We start from the raw sequence: 25,820 nt of genomic DNA, 5'->3' as shown, positions 1-25,820 counted from the left end.
CGTCTTCCATCACGACGTGCATACCAGGGTTCTGGACATGCCCTTCGACGGGAACAACCTGTTTGGCAAGACAGTGGATGAGTCGCTGCAGGCCATCAAGGTGGACACAGACGGCTCGGGCCTTGGGCGTTCTTCAACGATGACGGCTGTCCTTTCGGAACTCCTGAGGCAAGCAAGGTGCCTCCAAAAGATTCGGCGGCGGTTCCTCGTACCGCCAAGCGGCCCGCTCCTCGTTGCAGGAAGCCTACAGAGGATGTGGCAAGAACGAAGGATCCCGTCGTTGGCAAGGCCGCGACGAAACAGGACTGGCCCTCGGGCACACTCTGGAATTTCAAAAAAGGTGTCCCTGTATTCCACCCATGGCCAGAAAGGAAAACCACGTCCCATAACTACATCTGGATGTACGAGCGATGTTAAGAAAGGGAGCCATAGAACTCGTCCCAAAGAGGCTCTGGGGCTCCGGCGTGTACTCGCGAAACTTCCTCGTCCGAAAGATCGGCGGGTGGCGACCCATCCTGGACCTTCGTCGTCTAAACAAGTACATAAAGTCCCAGAAGTTCCGGATGGTCACCCTCCAGCACGTGCTGGGACAGCTGGAAGAAGGCGACTTCCTATCGTCGCTGGACTTGGAGGATGCCTACTTCCACATCCCCATCCTAAAGGGACATCGAAAATTCCTGCGATTTGTGGTCCAAGGGCGACCACATCAGTTCAAGGCCCTGCCCTTCGGATTGAAGTCGGCGCACAGGGTGTTCACCAAGTGCCCAGCACCGGTGGCGGCGCGTCTGCGCCTGCAGGGGATCCACGTCTACCCCTACCTGGACGATTGGCTCATCTGAGTAAGGTCAAGAGAACTCGCCATCGATCACACAGCGAAGACTGTCCAACGTCTCACAGATTTGGGATTCTCAATCAACTTTGCAAAATCCCACCTGGTACCGTCGCAAGTCGCCCTGTTCCTGGGAGCCAGGCTCGACCCAGTGGCGCGATTGTCTTCACCGTCGGAGGAGAGGACGAAAGCCATCTCGGGCAAGGTACAACGGCTGTTGACCATGGACGTGGCCAGGGTGAGGTCCATCAAGTCCCTGCTCGGCATGATGTCCTCGTGCGCCTATGCAGGCTGAGAATGCGACCCCTACAGGAGTTCCTCGATGCCCGTTGGAGGCAAGCGGCGGGCAGCTTCGAAGACAGGATCTCTCTCAACGAGACTTTCTGACAAGCAATCCGGTGGTGGGGCAACCGCGCGCACCTAGCGGCGGGCATGGACATCCAGACCCCGGCGCATCAGGAAACGGTGACGACAGACGATTCCTTGGAGGAATGGGGAGCGCACTCCGGCGATCTCCACGCAAGAGGCCTCTGGCTCCCGGAGGAGAGATCTCTACACATCAATGTCCTGGAGCTCCGAGCTGTGTTCTGGGCCCTCAGGTCGTTCCTCCCTGTTAGGCAGAAACCTGTGCATTTCCCTTAGGGACCACTGCAAAAGATTTAGGACTACAGGTGTTTGGCAGTAAACCCAATTGGTAGCAGTCTGCACCACCCAGATTTACCTGGTAGCTGTGGCTGAGCAGTCAGACTTCTCTCAAGATGAGTTAGGCAGTATATAGAGTATACACAATAGGTACAGAGATGCAGTAGCACAAGCAAACACTGACCAGAGCTTTGGTGTAAAAGTATATAATTATTTATTTAAAGACACACTTGTAAATTACACTAGCACAAAGAGGCAAGTAATTTCAACACACAGTCACTATTATATATATACAACCCTGATTACTTATTAGACAAGTCTTAATGAGAAACACCACTTATTTCCAGACAGAGGTGAGCGCTTAACATAAGATGGCACACTAATAAGTTATAGAAAAAGGGAGGGAAAAGGCAAAGTTATGAAAGCACACACATTTCAATACTTTTCAAAGAACCACAGTGAGGCAGGTTAGGCAAAGTCTACTGGAGAGCAAGGACGTTCAAATGCCAGGCCCACTCTTAGAGAGAGCAAGCGAAATGTGTCCGGATTCACACAGTGGGGTTATGCCCAAAGAGTCTTTGTAGATAGTTCATAAAAGATTGAGATCAAGTCAGGAAAAGTTAGTTAACAGGCCCCAGGCTAACCCAGGTTAGAAAGTCAAGGATTTACTGTCACCCCGAACGATCTGTCGTAAGGGAAGCCAGGCGGGACACAGTACCTGAAATGAGAAGAACGCTCCAGCGGGGGGCAGTTGTTCCTGGCAGCGGGTGCAAGTCGGTGTTTCGTCCAGAGGAAGAGGAGGTCTCGACGTGGAGGAAAGATGAAGGTTGCTGCACTGCCAGGGAAGAAACCAGCCGCGGGGTTCTCCGGTTACAAGGTACTACCCTTTTCTTCGCGGTAGTGGTAAGCCGTGGTGTTCCAGTTGCCGGGGTGCTTGGCACAGGCAAGGCGGCCACGAGATGGTCCAGGAAGGCGAAAAAGACAGGCAAACTGGTTATCCCCACCAGTCAAAGGAAGAAGACTCTCCGGACTGGAGATCTCCTCTGTCGTCGGGAAAAGTGGTGAGACGGTTCAGCAGGGCTCCACTGGTGGTGTCGTGGTTGCAGGTCGGCTCGGCTTCTCCCTCCTCGGATTCTTTAGGTCCTGTGGCGACTTCTGAAGTTCCAGTCCCCAAAGCCCTACTTTTATGCAGAAACCCCCCTTCATTCAGCCTAGCTGTCACTCAAACATGCTAAGTGGCTCACCACTTGGGCCAATCACACAAGAGTGCGACTTGAGTTGGCGAGGCAACTCAGTCCAGGGTGCCTAAACCCCCTCCCACACCCCGTGTGGTACTCAGACAGAGTGGCACCACTTTTGGAGGCTTCTGTTGAGAAGCCCACCAAAAAGTGGAACAAAGGGCTCGACTTGGGTTGGAGTCACAGAAGCGAACACAAACGCCATTTTGGAACCAAGTTTCGGCAAAAAATACCAACCGGTGAATTTATATTAATTTAATAAACCGGCGGTATGTTCGAGGCTATTTTAAAAAGCGGTAGCCTCGAACAATGGGAAAATCCCATAGGAATATATTCGCAGTCGAATATAAAAAGTAGTATCCACTGCCACCTGCCAAAACTCGGTTGGGGGGGACTGGACAGTGCCCCCTCAAACAACAGACTCCGGGGCAATCGAATTGCCCCGACCAGTACGTCCACAATATGATGGTTTGTACTGGTTCTGTTCACAATTTAAGACTAGTAAAGCCAATGGTGACTTTACATGCCCTGGGAGACAGTAGTCAGTCCCAGGGTATGGAGTCTGTTTGGGGGTCGCTACAACACCCCTGGGTTACTGCACGGAGGGTGCTGTGTAACCCACATATCAAAAACACATGAAACCCTATGGGGTAAAGGACCCCATAGCCCATAGAACACATACAAAGTCAAAGGAACACCTCAAATCATGTCTAAGAGTGGGAGAAAGAGTCTCACTCTTAGCAGGAGAAAAAAAACCAAACATCCAGCAAAGCTGCTGGGGGACTCACTAGGTTTGGGAAATTAGCCTTTACAGAGAATTCTCCCTAACACTCCCGTCCCTCAAGGGCAAGGTGGTAAGGATCTTCACCGACAAAACCACCACGATGTTCTACATCCGGAAGCAGGGGGGCACCAGATCCCAAGCCCTATCCAAGGAAGCGCAGGACCTGTGGCACTGGGCCATTGACCAAGGGATGTTCCTGGTACCCTTCCATCTGGCAGGAATAAAGAACAACATCGCTGACTCGCTCAGCAGGGAGCTATGCATGTGCCACGAGTGGGAACTTCGGCAGGATCAGGTGGATCTCCTATTCTGACGATGGGGAAATCCCCAGATAGACTTATTCACGACGGAGATGAACGCCAAGTGCCGGAGGTTCGCCAGCAGATTTCCCCAGCCGGGGAGCATGGGTGATGCCTTCTCATTCCCCTGGGATGGCCTGTTCCTGTATGCCTTCCCCCCGGTTGCCATTGCTGCTTCGACTCATCAGTCAATTCAGACTGTCCCGGTGCAGGATGATCCTCGTAGCATCGGCATGGCTGAGGCACATCTGGTTGCTGGACCTTATGGACATGTCAGCATCCCCTCCGGTCAAACTTCCGACGGACGCAGATCTTCTTGCCAGGGAAGGGGGCGCCATCCTCCATCACGACCCAGGATCGTTGAACCTGCAGTCCCGGCTCCTGCATTTGGAGGGTAAGATATCCCGGCGGACTGCAAGGAGGTACTTGCAAAGGCCAGGGCGTCCTCGACTCTCAAGTGCTATGGACACAAATGGAAGAGGTTCTCTGTCTGGTGCCGTGCACAGAAGACTAACCCTCTACGGATTATGGCCCCTCGAGTGCTGCCATACTTGCCATCGCTGGCCAAGGCGGGGCTGGCACATGCTTCCATCAAGATCCATCTGGCGGCTCTCTCCCGCTACACCAGAACTCCGGGATGATCATCTCTGTGGTCCCATCGCCTGGTGAAGGAATTCATGAAAGGACTGTTCCGATAGTTCCTGTCAGTGAAGGCCCCGGCGTGGGAGCTCAACGTAGTGCTGGCTAGACTCATGGAGCAGCCATTTGAGCCTCTGCATGCAGCACCGTTGAATTTCTTGTCGTGGAAGACGGCGTTTCTTGTGGCCATCACCTCTGCACAGCGAGTGGGAGAGATCCAGGCCCTCTCTTGTAAACCGCCGTACCTGACATTCCATCAGGCGAGGGTAGTGCTGAGGACGCACCCCTCCTTCATGCCCAAGGTGCCGTCGGACTTCCATCTCAACGAACCCTTGGTGCTACCGGTTTTCTTCCCATCGCCTTCGTTGCCGGCTGAGAGGACTTTGCACTCGCTGGATGTGGCTAGAGCGCTGAAGTTCTACGTGGACCGCACGAAGGACCTTCGGAAGACATCACAGCTGTTTGTGAATTTTGGACCTCTGAACCAAGGGAAGGCCCTCTCAAAGGCTTCCATTTCCAGATGGCTCTTCGGCTGCATCATGCACTGTCACCGGTTATCAAACCGACCGTTGCCCGTCCGTCCGAGAGCCCATTCAACCAGAGCGTTCGCTGCTACCAGTGTTCTTGTCTGGTGCGCCCCTGCTGGACATCTGCAGGGCTGCTACGTGGAGGTCGACGCACACATTCACGAGATTCTACTGCGTCAACCGGGATTCCAGGGAGGAGTCCAGAGTCGGCTAAGCAGTTCTGCGCAACCTGTTCGCCTGAAGGTGGGCCTGGTGAGGAGGTAAGAGATGCTTAATGTTGAGCCTTTGCCACCTCCCGTGGTTGTGCATGTGTGTACTGCTATGTATTCTTTATTCATGAGCTTGTGAATCCATGCCAGACCCCATGCTGGAGAAGGAACAAGTTACTTACCTGTAACTGTTCTCCAGCATGGGTCTGGCATGGATTCACATGCGAACCCTCCCGCCTACCCCTCTGCGGCTCTTCTCTTGGTCCTACTGCCACTTTACGTGCTACCATATCTGAAGATGGCTGCCAGAGGAGGGGCTTAGGTAGAGGGCAGTCATTGGCTGGGGCAGTATGACCCAGAGACCAGTGATTGGGTTACTAGTAGAATGACAGTTTAGAAACTAAACAAACTGATTTTTTTCTTTACCGATTATTCCCATCCTGACGACGGGGAATATTCATGAGCATGTGAATCCATGCCAGACCCATGCTGGAGAACAACAGCTACAGGTAAGTAACTTGTTCCTTTTTCTACCTCTTAGCAGTAACTTGATGTGCCTTGTCCTCATGGGTCCCTTAATTTCTCCTTTTACGATTTGTAGTGTGTTATTTTAAATTTCTCCCTAATGCTTCTTAATTTACATATCCCCTGATGCTTTTTTTGTGGTTTGTTCCTATGTGTGTATTCTGTTATTTATTCTTTTATGTTTGTAAGTTTTTGTGTAGCGCTCTGAGGCCTATGGGTTAGTAGTGCTTTAGAAGAATCAAATCAAAATCAAATCTCGTCACACAACTCCGACGACTCCACACTATAATCCAAAAACACCTTAAATCACAAATGAATACTAACACAATTCTATACGCTGATGATTCGGACATAAGACAGACACAAGTAAGCAAGTTGCCCAATGACTTTTTTTCAAATAATAAAAGGGGTTGGAAAAATGCCTCACTAGCTCCAACCCTACCTCAACAAAACAAACTTAGTCATCGTCAGGACATCAAAAATAATTTTCACTATTCTGTGTCTGTGTTCATGGTCTACTATAAGGGGAAAATAAAGTGTCTCTTGGCTCTTCGCCTGCAGCGCTGTGGGTTTCAACATATAAATTCCACTTGAATAAATGGTGATTCCCACGGGCTTGGAGGCTATTTCCCTTTTCTTAGTGCTCTTATGCCCACCTATTTCAGGTGTTTTTCTACTTGTGGTACACTTGGTATATTCTCTTGCTAAGTGGACTAGTTATTGGTATCTGTAGTGACACTCAGCCTACTCTCCTGACAAATATGTCAGTTCCTTTTTGTCCTGTCCAACTGAATGACAGCCATGGTGTGCTCATTTTGTGTAGTGATTGCGCCTGGTTTCCCTCTTTCCCAGCACTTGAGGGAACCTTTTGTACAAGTTCCTGTGTCAGCCTTACTTTCTTGCTGGCTGTCGCATTGACACAGACCCTTTGTGTACTTTCCTGCCAAGGTCTGCACCTTTGTTCCCAGCTGCCAATTACATTGGGGCCAATTGCCTATCACACATTTCCTTTTTCATATGCCACTTATTTGCGCATACTATGAGGTGTTCTGGAATTATTCACCAGGCTTCTCTTTTATTTATTACATATTTAGTGTTTTGCAAGCCCGTTCCTGCCCTTGCGGGAGCTGTACTTTTGGTCATCCAGGTTGTCCACCGGGCTCTCATGGGGAACGTGTTCAATGGGCTTCTCTCATTTCTGCTTACCTTCTCGTGATCCACCAACTGCTATCTTGTGTGAAACAGAGACCTGTGGAATCCTTCCTCCAGCTCCCTGCGTGGTCCTGTAACAGGTTTTGGTGTCGCTCACCTATTCATTCGGTGTGGTGCATAAGTTTGTCCTTCACCCTGTCGTAGATGCAGAATAGTTTTCTTCTTTGCTCTTAGATGACCCACTTCCTCCGTGACTTTAGGTGAAGCGTTGCCAGAGGGAACAAGCCTCCCAGCTGATACCGAGGTCATGTATAGAACCGGCATTTCTCATTTAGTTCTCGGCTTCTTAGTTTCCACCTCTCACTCGCGGTCATCATTACTTTGTGCATTGGCACCCCAGCCACTACCACTGCTGCTCTTCCAACGCAGGTTTCTTTCATGCCAGTTGCTTTTATAAATCCTCTTTCTGTGTGTTCCACTTCAGCCATTGTTCCTACCACGAATACTACTCCCAAAACCTGTATTTAGTCTTTCTTCTCTTTCATTGGTTGACTTATTGTCAGATATGGAAAAGGGACAAGAGCGTTGTTCATGGACTGGACATCCTTTCATCTGCATGGGGCTTATTTGTCACAGTGCTGGCTTTCTGTGCGACCGTTACCTTGCACAAATACATATATGCATCTGGAATTTGACGGTTTGAACGATGGTCCATTGTGGGAAGCTTTAGAAATGTCTTTCGCTTAGGTATGCAAACAAGGTTTCCTTTCTGTATTAAAGGGACAACACCCTCTGACGCATCACAATACATAATGGTTTAAACCCTTCCTCAGTCTCCTCTCCGAGACTAGGGAATTGTCCTCCTAATGTCCCTTATGCCGGGCAAAGGAATCCCAGGCCCGCCATATAATGGGCCTACACAACAGACTCTCACTTATTTACACAATGGTTTAGACTCTTCCTCTATCCCCTTGCCTTGGGCAGAGGGAATTGTCATGATCACTGCTTCCAAGGAGCCATGACCAGCCCAACGTCCTTGGAAGCAGGCCCCTAATCCTAAGCCTAGGCACCAGCCGGTCCCCACTGGGACCTTTTGGACCTTGTCCTGGCGCCGGTAGCACCAGGCTCATCAAAGCCATTGGTCCCGGCACTGGAAGCGCCGGGCTCATAATATGTGTGAAGATGCTTTGGTGGACTTACCTGCCGCAGACCATGCTGCTTACTTACCAGCTACATAGGAATCCTCTGTAAGCCGGAACTATTTTCTTACCTGGGTGGGGGGGGGGGGGAGAGGAGGAGGAGGAGGAGGAGGAGGAGGAGGAGAGGAGGGGGAGGGGGAGGGGGAGGGGGAGGGGGAGGAGAGAGGGGGAGGGGGAGGAGAGAGAGAGAGAGAGAGAGAGAGAGAGAGAGAGAGAGAGAGAGAGAGAGAGAGAGAGAGAGAGAGAGAGAGAGAGACACTCTGAGACTGACTCACTCAATTGCCCAGCTCTTTAACCCCATATATACTTTCACCTGCAGAAATCTCACCCTTCGAGTTCGACACAGTGCGAAGAGGCTCAGCACCAGAAGCCAATCGAGTCCTGCACATCACTTTTCGAGTCACAGACACCTTCCTGCCTAGACCAGCGCCTCCGTGGGAATCAGGTGAGCGTTACAGAACGCGAAGCCCACCACAAAACTCCTACCCAGTCGCAATGGACACCTCGGACACAGACCAACTGGCCCGATTGCTTGGGGAACTAATAGCAGAGGTACATGCAGCTCGTCAGGAAACAAACTCTTTGAGAAGAGAGCTGATAATATCCAAGGAGCGAACGGAGGACCTCGCTAGGCAATTACTACAAACGCAGGCAGGACAGACTCCTTTGCCCGCTCCAGGAGTAAGTTATCCTTCAGCATCCTCCAATCCAGTGCAAATCAATCTACCCGGTAATGTGCCTTTGGCTCCACCCGAACGCTTTTCTGGTGACCCAAAGAAATTTGCAGTGTTTATCAACCAGTGCCGCCTACACTTCTTATGTCGCCCAGCTGCCTTTCCAACAGACCAGACCAAGGTGGCTTTCGTGCTTTCTTATCTCAGTGGCAGTGCCGCAGATTGGTTGATCCCTTTGGTCACTCAGGATGATCCGGTCCTTCACGATTTTCAGGCCTTCCAGTCCAGCATGGAGAAACTGTTCGCAAGACATGCCCAAGGGCAGGCCTTGGACAATGAACTCCTTTCGTTATGGCAGGGTAATCAAGACCTCTTGACTTATATTGCCTCATTCAACAGACTTATAGTGGAAACTCAATGGCCAGAGGATAAAAGAATAACGCTTTTCTACAGAGGCCTGCGTGGAGAGCTCAAGGATGTTAGCTCAAATTGTGAATCCTCCACAAGAATGCTCAGACTATATTGACTTAGTTGTCCAATTGGACCACAGATTACAGAACAGGAAGGCTGATCGTTCCAAATTTGATACCCGAGTATTTTCTAAACCACAGACCTCTACTAGGGGAGCTGACACCGTGGAACCCATGCAACTAGGGGGCATGAAAGGACCTTTAACTCAAAAGGAGCGGGAAAGAAGAAGACAGCTGCAATTATGCCTCTATTGCGGAAACTCGGGGCACTTTCTTCGAGACTGCCCAGTGAAACCAGCTAAGAAGGCTGTAGGAGCCGCAGATACCAGTACCCAAAATTCTGAGCAGAGAAACGACCTAGCCCCACAAGTGTAGAGGTCCTCTTGCCGAGCGTTAAAATCTGTCCCGTTACCTCGCATTTCGTGGTGCCTATGGTCCTCATTAGCCCAGAACGTCCGGATCGTTTGCATGCAATTGAAGCTTACATCGGCAGCGGAGCAATCGGTAATTATGTGGACCGTGAAATGGTATCAAGGATGAATCTACCTCTTGTCCCTAAGGCAGTAAAAGACGTCCTTACTACAGTGGATGGCACGGAGATGGACACCGGGAGAAAATCGTGTTGGATGTGATCAAGGCCCCTCAGTTCCAGATCATTCTGGGAATTCCTTGGTTAGAGAAGCACAATCCTCAGATTGATTGGCGAGCAAAGACGGTTCAGTTTCCAGAATGTTTTACCACTTGTTATCCTCGGCCTGATGTTTCACTGGCAGCGATCTCTTCCGAGGTTCCCAAATTACCTCCCGAATACCAGGAATTCCAAGACGTCTTTCGGAAGGACCAAGCTAACACCCTGCCTCCTCATAGGTCCTACGACTGTCAAATAGACCTGATACCCGGAACAACTCCTCCTTGCAGTAGGATTTATGCCCTCACCGAGCCAGAGAATCTTCACCTCAGACAATATCTGGACCAATACCTAGCTAACGGGTTTATCAGTCCTTCAAAATCTCCAGCTTCCTTGGCTTTGTTCTTCGTTCCGAAAAAGGAAGGAGACCTTAGGACTTGCATAGATTACCGCGCCCTGAATCAAATCACTGTTAAAAACAGATACCCGTTACCTTTGATCCCTGAACTCCTGGACCAAGTCAAAGACGCATGTATTTATACAAAGTTGGATCTCAGAGGAGCCTACCACTTGGTACCAATAAAGGAGGGCGATGAATGAAAGACGGCATTCCGCACCAAGTATGGGCTGTTCGAATATCAAGTGATGCCCTTTGGACTTTGTAACGCTCCTGCCGCTTTCCAGTATTTAATGAACGATGTCCTTAGAGAACTCATAGATGTGTGTGTTGTTGTCTACATTGATGACATCCTCGTCTATTCATCATCTGAAGAGGAACACCAGAGACACGTCAAAGAGGTTCTCGAGAGATTGCGTCAACATAACCTTTTTGCTAAGCTTGAAAAATGCGTTTTCAACGTAACTGAAGTTGAGTTCCTGGGATTCATATTGTCACCTAATGGAGTCCATATGGATTCAAAGAAAGTCGATGCAATCATTAAGTGGCCATCACCAACCTCTGTAAAAGGAGTTCAAAGCATGTTAGGCTTCGCTAACTTTTACCGCAGATTCATTCCTGAATTCTCTCGGATAGTCCAGCCCATCACCGCTCTGTTAAAGAAGAACAAACGGTTTGAGTGGTCTACTGAAGCAGAACAATCTTTTCAGGACTTAAAAGCTAAATTCATTTCTGCACCTGTTCTAAAACATCCTCGCCCAGAACTCCCCTACATTGTGGAAACGGATGCTTCTAGTCTTGCTATGGGGGCAGTTTTATCACAAAGAGATCCGGTCACACACCAATTACATCCTGTAGCCTTTTGGTCCCGCAAATTCTCGGCTCCCGAGATCAACTATTCAATTACAGACAAGGAAGATTTAGCTATCAGATCGGCCTTTAAAGTCTGACGGCATTATCTTTTGGGAGCCAGACACACAGTCACCGTAATGACTGACCACCGCAATTTACAATACCTGAAGACGGCCAAAGCTCAGTCTTCCAGACAGCTTCGCTGGGCTCTGTTTCTGGCTGAGTTTGACTTTATAATTACTTATCGACCAGGCAGTAAAAACGGAAAGGCAGATGCTCTCTCCCGGATGGGAGTAGATGAACATTTGACCAATCCAGAACCAATACCCATAATCCCAGAACAAAGGATTTTGGGTTTGGTCAGCGCTCAATCCTTTGAAGACATCAAGACTACAGTCAAATCACTCCTAACCCCGGCCGATTTGCAGGACTGGCAATTAAAGGGAAAATAATTCCCAGTGGATCAAGACCTACCATATTTCCGAGGACGATTGTACTTGCCCTGTGAGAAAATACAAAAACAAGTAATCTCCTGTTATCACGACTCTCTAATGGAGGGTCACCCTGGCATTAAGAAAACCATGGAAAAGATCAAAAGACATTTCTGGTGGCCATCATGGAAGAAGGATATTAGAGACTTTGTAATCTCCTGCGGTGTGTGTGCCCAGAATAAAAGTCAGAAGGAGAAACCAGCCGGCCTATTACACCCATTAGACATCCCTCCCTGTCCATGGCATACCCTGTCCATGGATTTCATCACGGACTTACCTCCATGCTCAGGGTATAATACCATTTTAGTAGTCGTGGATCTATTCTCCAAGATGGCTCACTTCATTCCCCTGAAGGGCCTACCTTCAGCTTCAGTATTGGCCCGAGAATTCTTAGAAAACATCGTTCGGTTACACGGTTTTCCCTCGGTTTTGGTCTCCGATAGGGGAAGTCAATTCATCTCCCACTTTTGGCGAAGTTGCTGTCGTCTAGCCCAAATTGATGTAAGACTTTCAACCAGTCACCATCCCCAAACTGACGGACAAACCGAGAGGACAAATCAGACTCTAGAGCAATATCTACGTTGCATGCTCCAACAAACTGAAAACCCTTGGAAGGATATTCTTTGGATCGCTGAATACGCTTACAACAATTCGACTCATTCTGGAACCGGGAAGACTCCCTTCTTCCTATTATACGGACACCATCCTAGAACCTCTAACCTGGATCCTCCCCAAGAATTCGAAACACCTGCTGTGGATCACTTGCATTCGGAGATCACTCGTGCTTTTAAGGAAGCCACTGCCCATCTGCAAAGAGCTAAAGCTCAATTCAAAAAGGAGCAGATCGACACCGTAAAGAGGCCCCTCACTACGCAGTAGGAGACCAGGTCTGGTTATCCACTAAGCACCTGCCTCTAAAAGGACCCCGCACCTTCATCCCGAGATACCTTGGACCCTATCTCATCTCTGCCATAGTTAATCCGGTGGCTGTCAAATTGGAATTGCCTGTGCATATGAAAATACATGCAGTATTTCATGTCTCCTTATTAAAACCAGTACAACCAGAAACCCGATTGACTGAACTCCCAGAACCTGTTTTGGTAGAAGGAGAACTTGAATCCGAAGTAAAGAACATCCTAGACTCCAAAATCTCCAAATCTAAATTATATTACCTGGTTGATTGGAAAGGATACGGCCCCCAGGAAAGGTCTTGGGAACCCTCAGAATATGTCCACGCACCTCGTCTGGTCAAGAAATTCCATCTGAATCACCCCGACAAGCCAAAACCCCCGGAGAAGACACGCTTAGGAGGGGCCTTGAGGGGGGGTGCTGTCATGATCACTGCTTCCAAGGAGCCAGGACCAGCCCAACGTCCTTGGAAGCAGGCCCCTAATCCTAAGCCTAGGCACCAGCCGGTCCCCACTGGGACCTTTTGGACCTTGTCCTGGCGCCGGTGGCACCAGGCTCATCAAAGCCATCGGTCCCGGCACTGGAAGCGCCGGGCTCATAATATGTGTGAAGATGCTTGGGTGGACTTACCTGCAGCAGACCATGCTGCTTACTTACCAGCTACATAGGAATCCTCTGTAAGCCAGAACTATTTTCTTACCTGGGTGGGGCAAGCTCCACGCCCTGGATACAACACTGGAACTCTTCTGGAACAGGAACTCTTTTCTTACCTATGCGGGGCCGTGGAGGAAGATGCCTCATCACTCCTAGGCTATTTAAACCACACCCGATTGATGAAGCGTGCTTCGCGTTATTCTGCATCTGCAGCAGAACGCTCACCGAGTCTGTTCCAGCTTTTCTTCTTCCGATCCTGTACCTGCAAGAACAATACTTACCATTCCAGTATCCAGTCTTCAGCAGCGCCTGTAAAAGACAAGAAACAACAGGTTAGCACGGCGACTTCACATGCAACGCATTCCTTACCTGGTCCATCGGCAGCGACCATTTCTTCACGCTGCACCTCCGCCTGTGGAGACAAAGGCATAGTTATTACTTACCGGCAATCCGCGAATTCCGGATGTTTTCAACGCTGCAACCCAGCATCTGAAAGACAAAAGAAGAGACATTAGACAGGTATTTACTTACGCCCATCGCGCTCGCCACAATAGAGCGCCTGCAACTACTCCGGCGTTTTCCAGCATCTCTTCAGCACGAACTCACAGCTGTGAAGGAAAGAGACCGTTAAAGCGCTTGCATTTACTTGCGCATTTCCAAGCGCTTCTTTCCAAGGCTCTGGCTCCAGCTATGGCTCTCTTCATTCCATCTTCTAACACAAGAGCCCTGCAAAACAAATAGAAGAAAGCATTATTCCGAGCCCTGTTCAATACTTACGTGTCCACGCACCTAAAGACTATATGGACTAAAAGGTGTCCGGAAACTCACCGCTCGTGCTGTTAACGGCGGTTGCGATCCTCTGATGTTAAGAGGCCTACGTTTCACCCAGTGAAGGAACTGGCAACGGCACCCTGCACCAGACGCAGATGGAGAGTCCAGCATTCACCTATCTAAGGTGAGCACGTTGACCTGGGGGCTCTACGGAGAAGCTTAGAAGAGAGAGAGAGAGAGAGAGAGAGAGAGAGAGAGAGAGAGAGAGAACACTCAATTGCCCAGATCTTTAACCCCATATATTCTTTCACCTGCAGAAATCTCACCCTTCGAGTTCGACACACAGTGCGAAGAGGCTCATCACCAGAAGCCAATCGAGTCCTGCACATCACTTTTCGAGTCAGACACCTTCCTGCCTAGACCAGCGCCTCCGTGGGAATCAGGTGAGCGTTACAGGAATTTACCTCCTCACACTCCCGTTTGCCGAATGGAGGGATCCCCCTTCCGCCATATACTGGACCTCACCCCTATTTTACTTGCAGCGCTGCATTCTCTCTGCAATGGATGAGATCCTGTTTCCTTTCTCTTCTGTTTTCCTCACAATATATGCTGTAACGTCACCTTTCCTCTCTTGTAAAGAGAATAACGACCCAAAACCCAAACAGTAGAAATAATCCAAAAGGCCAAATAATCACTGCACCTCTTTAGAAGGGAAAATAAGCTTTATTACATTAAAAAAGGTCTCTATCTTATAGTGCTGAACAGACAGAGTTTGTCACTTCCCAAGAAGTTACAGGTTATGTAGCGGTAAACCACAAAATATGAATGCATAGGTTACAATGTTATGATATGATTATTTATATGGCGCCTATACACAATGTGTTTCAAAGCGCATCAAGGCAAGGGAGGGAACAAGGGAAAATACAATGACATTCTTACAGGCCATGAACATTAAGGATGTGAAATTAACTATCGTACTCAGCCTGACGAGATTTCAGATAGTGCAAGAGCTAAGACATAGATGAGGAAGTGAGTGGACAGACTTGCTACTACCATACTAGGCCTGATGACATTTCTGGTAGAGCTGGAGAAAAACAAAAGGTGAGGGAGAGGGGTGCAGAAAGGGAGGGGAGGAACAAAACAATCGACTATCGTACTAGACCTGATGACTATTCCGATAGTGCTGGAGGGGATCGGGGGTGGGGGGGGCAAGTAAGGGGAAGGGGAAGGGGCAGGAGACAGACGAGGTTGCTATAATACTAGGTCCAGGGACAATTCTGATAAAGTGCATAGATGAAAGTAAGGGGGGGGAGTTAGGAAAAGGGAGAAAGGGAGAGGAGCAGAGAACGGAGAGTAAGCAGTCAAAAAGAGTGGAGAAGAAAGAGGGGAGAGTGAATACAATTGCAGAAGTCAGTAGCAAAACATAATGTTGCAGCCAGGATACAAGATGAAGAAAGGAACAGCATGGTTCAGGGCCACCATGATTACAAGGTGCAAAGGAAGTCCAGCATGACAGTTGAGAAAGGGTGACACGCTGTAAATCAATGGAGTCCATAAAAGTCAAATCCAGCATTGGCCAAAAAACGGTGATGGTGAAACCAGAAAGAATTAGGCTGGAGGGGGAAAAGGGGAGCAGGGTAGAAGACCCTTTCCCTCTCTCCACCCTTATTCTACCACCTGTAGAATATGCTAATACTTTCCTACAGTCCCTGGACTGATTGGCCACACTTTATCTAAACACATTTCCCTAAAACGTGGCCCAATACATAGTCGCTATTGAATCCAGGTTCGGTATTGGTTGTTTGAACTCATTGACACATTAATAAATCGAGACCGTCATGTGATGTGCACCCCTCCAATCCAGACACAAAGAAAACTGGCAAGGCCACCTCTGATCTGATAAGACAAAAGGCCTTCTCATTATACTGGACGCCATGGCGCACACAAGCTGCACCCCTAACCTTGTACTAAATTTATTGGCATCGCCTCTGCTGCTCCTATCCCAAATCAGGGAACATTCCAGACATTGCGCCCCATTATCTCCTTAAATCCCAGGTGCCCAGTTACTGGAGCACCGCTCTTGTGTCTGAATTTGTTTTTGGTTATACGTGCGGTTGTAATTCACATGGGTAGTTCAGACCAAGCTCTTGGACATGTCCTTTGATGCTAACCCTTTTGGTTCAAAAGCTGCCACATTCATGGATAAATTCAGTGCTTCCTTGAGGTACAGCAAAGTCCCTTGGTTTGACAGTTTGACAACATACCTCCACAGGGGCAGCAGTCACTCACTTCAGCAAGTACCCCAGTGACGCTTTCCCCTCCTCGCTGGAGGCGGAGGGGGGAAAAAAACTTCTACTGACCCCTCTGTAACCCCTGGTCCAAAACTGCCTTGAATTGGAATTACTCCACTCTTCTCTGGTGGGGCTCTGAGGGGATGGAGGTCCCTGTTGGCGCTGGAGTGGCGGCAGTGCACTGTAGATAAAAAAGTTTCAATGGCTTGCATTCTCCCGCAGATTCCTCATGGGATGGATATCCCTGGACTCGGCCGTGCCACTCTTCAACTTTAGACATGATGTCAGCAGTACATATATTACATCACTGCGCCCCCGTACCTCAGTTCCTTTTTCCCACGTGCTCCGCACACTGGTCCGGAAAGGTTCTCTACAGTGGGAAAGATTTTTGTTCATTTGACACTGTTAGGTAAGATGTGCACAGAACTAGTCAAACTTCCTTTCCTGTTTCAACCCCAGAACTTTTTGCTTTGTTAGTGGGATATTTTTCATTAATACCTCAGTGAGTGGTAACCTTTGTTCCACACTCAAATAATCTTTAAATCTTTTTATGGGTGTCATTTTTAAGACTCTCCATAGTGTCCTTTTTAAAGTTATCTTTAACAACGTATTGGCAATAAGTGCCTGTTGTTGCTGGGTTGCCCTACGGGCTCCCCTTTTAACTTTCTTGTGCTAACCTTGAGTGAACTACAGTTCCCAAGGTTAGAAAAGATCTTTGGATCCCTTTTACATTTTATCTAGTGAAACCAGCACACCCCACCTTATGTGGAATGCTGGGGAGATGCAATGTATCCCCTTTCACACTACAAATGTAGCAATTCTGTTAGTGACAAGCTTACCTTTAAAGGCTGGTGGCAGTGATACCTTGTATTAATTTGGTGCACCTTTACCGCAGGCTGTGTTCACAGCTGCAGTAAAGGGACCTAAGGGTGTCAATTTTTACCAAAATGGGCCATGTCTTCTTTTTTGCCATTTTAGTGTTTCTTGTTGTTTCTTGTTCCCTCCCCTGACATCCAGGGTGGGAAATTCCTTTGTGTAATTTTTGTCTTTGGCGGGAGTACCCTGGACTCCCCGTCCAGGCTCCAGTCTGTCTGTGAGAGCAGGAAGTGGGGGAGGAGTTCAAAACTCCCCAGCCCTTTGTCTTACGCCTTGCTTGAATGGGGACAAATCCCAGTGGGGGGCTGGCTGACCTGATTGGACAACCAGACCGCCCCTTCATGTAAAATGTGGGGAGAGAATGCAGAGGTTGTACTGTAATTCCTGATAAATACTGAAAACCTGGAAGCTGAAGATATGTCGACCATTGGAACTTTAACCGAAGAGGATGACGAAGGAAAAGCAGCAGAAATGATTTCCAGCAACCAGAGAGCCTGCTGTGTAACCAGAGCCTGCTGTAGCCCTTCCTTCCAAACGACAACCCCGACCCAGAGCCTGGTGAGACCCACTAGACTCATGAAGACCTGCATTTTGAGCCATCCCATGCGTTGCTGCGACCTTGCGTTGTTGCAATACCTTGGGACCTCAAGCCATCGTGCGGTGCACGGTCTTCTGAATTTCGAATCTCGTTGAAACTTCATGGGCAATCCTGGTGGATCTCCAGAGACACAAATAGAGTCCGAAAAATCCCCTCATCAGAGTGCTGGACCTTTAATGAGAATTCAACCGTGATTTTCTGTCTTCTGTGCTCCTTGAAAAGGCGCCAAATCTGCAGAACCGCATTCGGGCGCAGGGGAAACCTTGCCTAGAGCCTTCTTCATCGATCCCTGCTGCACAGTCCCTTCTGAGGTCTTGTTTTCAGTCTCCACGACAAGGAATTCATTGACAGGGTATTTGGCTGCAGACCCTGAAGTTCTCCTGCTGCAAAATCTTTTTCAATGCTGAGGTACTGTGTTGGCTTGGGTATGTACTTACCTTAAGCTGGTTAGGATTTCTGTGTAGCTGTGGTTAGTTTTCTGTGATTGGGAGTCCACTCATCCAGTGCACCCAGTCCCACTGCTAGGATCCTGCTAGGGTGTCTTCTGCGAAGCCCCTGGACCCTCTTCTAACTCAGAAGTAAAGTACTTACCTGTTTTCCCAGTCTTCCAAAGGAACTCTGACTTTTGCTACTAAAGAACCTATTCTGGCACTGCCTGTTGATCACTAGTCCTAGTGACCCCCCTTCTGCCACTGAGAACACTCCTGTTCCAAAAATAAGGGAAAGACCGTCAAGGGATTGGGACTTCTGTCTAGAAATGAAAAGAAGTGTTTTAAAAGTTACTTACTTGTAAAGAGTTGGTTGGTAACTGTAACTCTAAGAGTGAACAGTTACAAAAGTTCTTACTGATCTTGAATGTGTGATGCACTATTCTTAAAAGTATGGTTAACATATTGTCTTCATTAGCCACTGTTTTGCCAGTCTAATAGAAAGTAGATGTAAAGGTATTTTACTCTCCTGTGATTAGGTTGTGCCTCTTCCCAAAAGTAAAGTGTCGGTTTCACCAGATGAGTCCCTTGAGGATAATTGTATGACTGTCCCCCAACTGGGTCTTGCTTCCCCTGACTTGCTGCTAGCCTGTCCAGAATCAGTCTACATTAGGTTGTTGCCTACCTAGAATAACTATCCAGTAAAGTGTAACATTGGGTTTTACTTCCCCCATCCATTGTGAGGTTAAACAAAGTATGTGGATTTTATTTACCTTGTGTTAGCTGTGTTCCATCCCAAATAAGTTAAGAGTTACTGCTGACCTCAATCTGGGGTTCCCTGATTTCAAATGCACCTGTAAATGTATATTACATCTTTAGGTTTTACTCACCTAGTATAACTGTGTGTTATGACAAAAGTAGTTATAGGTTTTAACTGCACCTAGAATAAGTGTTTCACTATTCACCAAAAGTATATTGTCCAGTTCTCCAGCATGGGGTCTGGCATGGATTCACATGCTCATGAATATTCCCCGTCGTCAGGCTGGGAATCCTCGGTAAAGAAAAAACCAGTATCAGTTTCGTTTCTGATCTGTCTTTCGTAGTAATAACCAATCACTGGTCTCTGCGTCATGCTGACCACAGCCAATGAATGCCCTCTACCTAAGCACCGCCTCTGGCAGCCATCTTCAGATTTTTACCGCACGTTCATGTGTTGGGATCCTCGTGCTATTGCTCTCGAGCGTTCGTGCATTTTTCGCGCTTTTTCACTAAAAACTTCGATTCTTTCGGTCAAAAGAGCCTCAAGCTCCACCGATCCTACATCCGATCAACGGGGACCCGTGTCGGATTCATCTGTGCCCCTCAAGGGTGAAGATTTCGTCGAGCTACACTTCGGAGGACTCCAGAAGCTTCTCAGGCCCGGTCTCGGAGATGGCCCAGGAGAAGGGAAGCTCGACGCCCGGAAAGCTGTTCAGGGTCTCCCTGGATGCCAGCTGCAGAACGTCTTTAAGGAGGATGAACACTCTTTCTGCCTTTACTGCCTTCATGAGGACAAGACGCACGTGGAGAAGGACTGTGCGTTTTGCGGCAACATGTCGGAACGGACCATGAAGGACCGCCATCAACGTCTCGCCAACTGGCTGGAGGGTAAGATTCCGTCTGGCGAGAAGAAGAAGAAATCCGAGCGGTCTTCTAAGACCTTTGAGGGCGCCCCGGCGACGGGGGCCCAACATAAGGCCAAGCACCGCGAGTCCGCTGGCACCGGGAGCGCCGAACGGTCGGGCTCTACGGGCGCCAGGCAGGGCGCACCCTCCCCGGCACCATCAACCACGAGCCAACGCTCTGGGTCGGGTAAGAGGAAGGCCGAGCACCCGGCGAAGCTCCTGGAGAGGCCCCGGTCGAGCTCTAAGGCAGAGGAGGAGCGTGGCAGTGCCCCCTCCCTCAAGGATAAGGCGGTGAGCGCACCTAAGGTGGTGAAGGCCTTGATCCATCCGACCAAGCCCTCTATCGAAACGGTCGCGGCGGCCCTGGCTCAGCCTGTGGTGGCTGCACCAGTGGTGGCGACCTCAGGGCCCAAAATCTCCCTGCCTCCTCGGAGGGAGTCTTCTTTTGTGCCCATCGATAGGACCCCCGTGAAACCCTCCGTGGGGAAGAAGAAGGGGGGGCAGGGCGTCGTCGTAGATTCGGCCTCAACCTCAGAAGAGGAGCTGATCGAGGTCTTAAGCCACGGCCTAGGCGTGGAAGAAGGCCAGCCCGTCGGAATGGACCCCGACGCAGGTGACGACGACGACATCGTCGAGGATACCGACGGGGCCCCTGCTCGCCCGTCGGATTCCCCTCTGCCAGCGCCGCAAGACAACTCGGCGGCCATTTTGTTGGCCATACAGTCCTTATGCTCCGAGATAAGGACGAGGCTACCGTTACCGACGGAGGAACCTCTCCCGTCGGGGGATCCAGAACCGGGACCTTCTGGTGTTCCCCCTACCAAGAAAAGAAGGATCCATCCACCACCTCCTTTTCAACCGTCGCGCCCCGTCCAGCCCTCCTCCCCGTCCACCCGAGGGGATGATACGGGGACTGACACGGCGGCGACGGGTACGGACGACGAGGCATACGACGAGGATTTTCCGTCGTCGCCTCCCACCAGGGCTTCTCCGCCCGACGAGATCGGATCTTTCCACTCCATGATCTCCTGGGCTTCCGAGCTTTTCCAACTCTGCCCTGAGGAGAAGAAAAAGGAAGGCTTCCTTTATCAGCGGCGCGAGGCCAAGAGGAAGACGGTCCTCGCAGTGCCTCTGTTGGACGACATTTGGGATGAGGGCCTTTCCCTCCTCAAGAACCCTTCCACGACGCCAGCTAGAAGAGACCGGTACGAGAAAAAGTACCGGGTCCCGGACACGGCCCCCCTATGCCTCCGGGCGCAGCCTACCCCGGATTCCGTCGTCTCCGCGGCAGCCAGGAAGAAAGCGGGGGGGGTGCGGCCTCCACATCGACTTCCCCGCCGGACGGCGAGGGAAAGAAATTGGATGCTATGGGACGTAGAGTCATCTCGTCGGCAGCGACGACGATTAAAGCGGCCAACGCCTTGGCTATCGTGGCCCGCTACGACAGGGAGCTCTGGTACAAGATAGCTCCCCTGCTGGATTTTCTGCCGGACGACAAGAGGGCGGAGGCCCTGGAGATCCTGCAGGAAGGTGAGGTGGCCTCCGACCACGCCATCACCGTGGCGACGGACATCGCCGACACTGGGTTCCGCCAGCTGGGCAACGGCGTTTGCCTTCGACGTCGTGGATGGCTCAAAGCTACGGACTTCCGGCAGGACGTCCAGACCAGAGTCCTGGACATGCCCTTCGACGGGAACAACCTGTTTGGGAAGACAGTGGACGATTCCCTTCAGGCCATCAAGGCGGATACTGAGACGGCCCGGGCCCTTGGAGTCCTGCAGCAACGACGGACGCCCTTTCGGAGCGGCGGAGGCAAGGGCGCCTCCAAAGGTTCCGGCGGCGGTTTCGCTTCCTACCGTCAAGCGGCCCGCTCGTCGTCGCAAGAGGCCTACAGAGGACGAGGCAAGTCTAGCGGACCCCGCCGTCGTCGCCAAGGAGGTCAAGGCGGCAAGGCCGCGTCCAAGCAGGATTGAACCGGCCGTGGGGTCGGGCCCCCACCGAAGCACCCCGGTGGGAGGCCGGCTGGCGGGCTTCGTCAGCGTGTGGGAGTCCATCTCCACCGACCGTTGGGTGCTGGACGCCCTGGCCCGGGGCCACGCGCTCGAGTTTCAAAGAAGGTGCCCGCGCGTCCCCCCCGTGGCCAGGAAAGAACTTCACGTCCCTCAACTTCTCCTGGAGGTAAAGGCGATGCTCAGAAAGGGCGCCATCGAACTCGTCCCAAAGAGGCTTCGGGGCTCCGGAGTTTACTCGAGATACTTCCTCGTGAAGAAGAAGACGGGAGGATGGCGCCCCATCCTAGACCTGCGACGTCTGAACAAGTTCATCAAGGCGCAGAAGTTCCGGATGGTCACCCTCCAGCACGTCCTGGGTCAGCTGGAGGAAGGAGACTTCCTATCGTCGTTGGATTTGGAGGATGCCTACTTCCACATTGCCATCCTAAAGGGGCACCGAAAATTCCTCAGATTCGTGGTCCAAGGGCGTCATTACCAGTTCAAAGCCCTTCCCTTCGGACTACGGTCGGCACCCAGGGTATTCACCAAGTGCCTCGCACCGGTGGCGGCGCAGCTGCGCCGCGAGGGGATTCACGTCTACCCCTACCTGGACGACTGGCTCATCCGCGCCAAGACGAGGGAGCTCGCCGTGGTTCACACGGCAAGGACCGTCCAACTCCTCACGGACCTGGGATTCTCCGTGAACTACGCCAAATCCCACCTGGTGCCCGCGCAAGTCGCACTGTTTCTGGGAGCGAGGCTCGACACAGTGTCACTTCTGGCCTCCCCGTCGGAGGAGAGGACCAGGACCATCTTGGGCAAGGTGCAACGGATGTTGGTGGCCGACGCGGCCAAAGTGAGGTCCATCAAGTCCCTCCTCGGGATGATGTCTTCCTGCATCTACCTCATTCCCATGTGCAGGCTCCGGATGCGCCCGTTGCAAGAATTCCTGGATGCGCGCTGGATCCAGACGACGGGCAGCTTCGAGGAAAGGATCAAGCTCGACGAGAGTTTCCGACGAGCGATACGGTGGTGGGGCACCCGCGCGCATCTGACGGCGGGCATGGACTTCCAGACCCCAGCCCACCAGGAGACTGTGACCACGGATGCCTCCCTGGAAGGGTGGGGAGCGCACACCGAAAATCTGCACGCAAGGGGACTCTGGCTCCCGACGGAGAAGTCCCTGCATATCAACGTCCTGGAGCTCCGTGCAGTGTTTTGGGCCCTCAGGTCCTTCCTTCCGTCCCTCAAGGGCAAGGTGGTGAGGATCTTCACCGACAATACCACCACCATGTTTTACATCAGGAAACGGGGCGGAACCAGGTCCCCAGCGCTGTCCAAGGAGGCGCAGGACCTGTGGCATTGGGCCGTCGCCCAAGGGATTTTTCTGGTGCCGTTTCATCTGGCAGGGATAAAAAACACCATCGCCGACTCACTCAGCAGGGAGCTGCGCTCGTGCCACGAGTGGGAACTACGGCAGGATCTGGTGGATCGCCTCTTCCGACGGTGGGGCACACCCCAGATCGACCTGTTCGCGACGGCGACGAACACCAAGTGCCGGAGGTTCGCCAGCAGGTTTCCCCAGACGAGGAGCATGGGCGATGCTTTCTCGTTCCCCTGGGAGGGCCTGTTCCTCTACGCGTTCCCTCCCTTGCCTCTGCTAATCCGGCTCGTCAACCAGCTCAAGAGGTCACGGTGCAGGATGATCCTCGTCGCACCTGCGTGGCCGAGGCAGATATGGTTCCCGGACCTTCTGGACTTGTCAGCGTCCCCGCCGATCAAGCTGCCGGCGGACGCGGATCTACTCTCCAGGGAAGGAGGCACCATCCTCCACCACGACCCGAAGTCGCTGAACTTGCAGGCCTGGCTCCTGCAGCGCTAGAGTTTGGAGGATACGACATACCGGCCGATTGCAGAGAGGTTCTTGCAAAGGCCAGGGCGTCCTCGACTCTTAAATGCTACGGACACAAATGGAAGAGGTTCTCTGTCTGGTGCCACGCACAGAAGATTAACCCTCTACGGATTACGGCTCCCCAAGTACTGCCGTACCTGCTGACGCTGGCCAAAGCTGGTCTGGCACACGCGTCCATCAAGATTCATCTTGCTGCGATCTCCCGATACACCAGAACCACGGGGCGGACGTCCTTGTGGTCTCATTGTCTGGTCAAAGAGTTCATGAAGGGACTGTTCAGATCGTTCCCGCCGGTGAAGGCTCCGGCCCCGGCGTGGGAGCTCAACGTGGTGCTGACCAAGCTCATGGGACCTCCGTTCGAGCCTCTGCACTCGGCCCCGTTGAAGTTTCTATCGTGGAAAACAGCTTTTCTTGTGGCCATCACCTCCGCACGACGAGTGGGAGAGATCCAGGCCCTTTCCTGCAAGGCCCCGTACTTGACTTTCCACGACACGAGGGTAGTGCTCAGGACGCACCCCTCCTTCATGCCCAAGGTACCGTCGGACTTCCATCTCAACGAACCCTTGGTGTTACCTGTGTTCTTCCCGTCGCCTTCGTCGCCGGCTGAGAGGACTTTGCACTCGCTGGATGTAGCTAGAGCGCTGAAGTTCTACGTGGACCGCACAAAGGGTTTTCGGAAGACGTCACAACCCTTTGTGAACTTTGGACCTGTCAATCAGGGGAAGGCTCTCTCGAAGGCTTCCATCTCCAGATGGCTCTCCGGCTGTATCATGTGCTGTCACCGGTTGGCAAACCGACCGCTGCCTGGCCGTCCGAGAGCCCATTCCACCAGAGCGATCGCAGCTACCACGGCGTTCCTATCTGGTGTGCCCCTGCGGGACATATGCAGGGCTGCTACGTGGAGGTCGACGCACACCTTCACGAAATTCTACTGCGTCGACCGGGATTCCAAGGAGGAGTCCAGGGTCGGCCAAGCAGTGCTGCGCAACCTGTTCGCCTGAGGTGAGCCTGGTGAGGAGGTAAGATGCTTAATGTTGAGTTGATGTGATGCTTAATGTTGAGCCTTTGCCACCTCCCGTGGTTGTGCATGTGTGTACTGCTATGTATTCTTTATTCATGAGCATGTGAATCCATGCCAGACCCCATGCTGGAGAAGGAACAAGTTACTTACCTGTAACTGTTGTTCTCCAGCATGGGTCTGGCATGGATTCACATGCGAACCCTCCCGCCTACCCCTCTGCGGCTCTTCACTTGGTCATACTGCCACTTCACGTGCTTCCAAATCTGAAGATGGCTGCCAGAGGCGGTGCTTAGGTAGAGGGCAGTCATTGGCTGTGGTCAGTATGACGCAGAGACCAGTGATTGGTTATTACTACGAAAGACCGATCAGAAACGAAACTGATACTGGTTTTTTCTTTACCGAGGATTCCCAGCCTGACGACGGGGAATATTCATGAGCATGTGAATCCATGCCAGACCCATGCTGGAGAACAACAGTTACAGGTAAGTAACTTGTTCCTTAACTGATTAAGTGATTTGTGTTAAGAATCATTAAACAACTGGAAGGATCTACTGCCCTTGCATTACTGAATGTAATTGTAAAAAGTAACCATTGGTTTTTACTCCCCAAGAATAGGCTTGACCTATACTGAATGTTTATGAAAAGGTTTTGACTTCCCTAGAACTACTGTTAGGTACTTCAAATAAGGTCTATTCTTGGGTCTGTGTACTTTCAAGTATAGTGTTGTGGTTTTATACTGTGATTTCATATGTTTTAGTGCTTACTTACCCCTAGATCTATCTGGGCACACCTGTATTTAAATAAATCCTTTATTTTTTCAATACTTTGGTGTTTTAGTGTTTCTTTGGATCATTTGTATGACAATTTCACTTGTACTGATTCTACAGCCCTCTCTCCCTCCTAAAATAAGCATGGCTGCTCTGTTGACACTACCATGAACTCGATTGGTACAGCCTTATACTAAGAATGGAGTCTTGTACTGCCTCAGTTGAATGGTTTTACTAAGCCCTTAGTTGGACTTCAGAAAAACTGTCCTAACAGACACCATTAAGTTCAGCCCTAAAGCTCTGGTATTCAAATGCTGCCAAGACTGCAGCTCAAAGATGTCCATCAAGGACCCACACAGTGTCTGCGTTTGGTGTCTCGGGAA

General features: G+C 50.8%; 1 protein-coding gene across 2 annotated transcripts in view; it reads left to right on the top strand.

Annotated features, from left to right (window-relative positions):
- The window catches only part of NUP107 (nucleoporin 107), a 790,450-nt gene that overhangs the window by 705,330 nt on the left and 59,300 nt on the right, over positions 1-25,820 (top strand). The window lies entirely within an intron of this gene.

Source organism: Ambystoma mexicanum, chromosome 12 (genome assembly GCF_040938575.1).
Source record: "Ambystoma mexicanum isolate Mex_15411 chromosome 12, UKY_AmexF1_1, whole genome shotgun sequence".
Lineage (NCBI taxonomy): Eukaryota > Metazoa > Chordata > Amphibia > Caudata > Ambystomatidae > Ambystoma > Ambystoma mexicanum.
The sequence above is the reverse complement of the archived record's forward strand: the minus strand, read 5'-3'. Positions and strand labels throughout refer to the sequence as shown.